At 47.3% G+C, this 734-nt stretch overlaps 1 long non-coding RNA gene across 1 annotated transcript; it reads right to left on the reverse strand.

The window, feature by feature from the left end:
• Positions 1-230: 230 nt before the first annotated feature.
• On the reverse strand, positions 231-728 carry LOC108251364. Its single transcript, XR_001809343.3, has 2 exons — positions 369-728; positions 231-287 (listed from the first exon to the last, which is right to left on the reverse strand). It is a non-coding gene; the product is annotated as an uncharacterized LOC108251364 (long non-coding RNA).
• Between the last annotated feature and the right edge of the window lie 6 nt (positions 729-734).

A 734-nucleotide genomic window follows, 5' to 3' on the forward strand; every position in this document is an offset into this window, starting at 1 on the left:
GTTTTGATGGATTGGTAATGTATCTTTAGGCTCTTCCATCCATCCATCCATCCATCCATCCATCCATCTTCCTTTATCTGCTTCTCCTTTCTGGGTTATGGGGAGCTGGTGTCTGTCTCCAGCCGTCACTGTGTGAGAGGCAGGGGACACTGGACAGGTTTCTGTCAGGTTTCTCTGACGTCGAAGAGAAAACAACAGCTTGGTGGTAGACAGACTACAGGACTCAGATATCAGGTAAGTGTATTTATTTACAGTGAGGAGCGAGATGACCGGAACGGAAGTGGAATCTGAAAAACGGAGGAGAAACGGTAAGTGATCAAACGAGGATCTTATCGAGCGATAAACGAAACAACTGATTGGAGGCTTACTAAATAGTCAGGTGAGGTTCTGCATCGGTTGTTGAGGAAGACAAAAGACATCAATGAGGAATCAAGGCTGGTTTGTTGCAGATGGAACCAGAACCAGACTGGAACGTCAGGCAGACAGGAACTCACTAAGAGGACGAATACAAAAACACAGGTAAGTAAATCAGTAACTTTACAGGCAGGTTACTGAGCTGGCTCAAAGACTTTACCACGAGGTAAGGAATGCTCCAGCGCTGATCTGGTTCCCACCACAGCCTTAAATACACCAACTCGTCTGATGCCTCATCTCCTTCAGGTGTGCAAAGGACCCGCCTGACTCCACCAGTAGGAGGAGCCAAGCATGTCCACCAGGAAGTGTCAACAAATCAC

The sequence above is a fragment of the Kryptolebias marmoratus genome, linkage group LG4 (genome assembly GCF_001649575.2).
Source record: "Kryptolebias marmoratus isolate JLee-2015 linkage group LG4, ASM164957v2, whole genome shotgun sequence".
Taxonomy (NCBI): domain Eukaryota; kingdom Metazoa; phylum Chordata; class Actinopteri; order Cyprinodontiformes; family Rivulidae; genus Kryptolebias; species Kryptolebias marmoratus.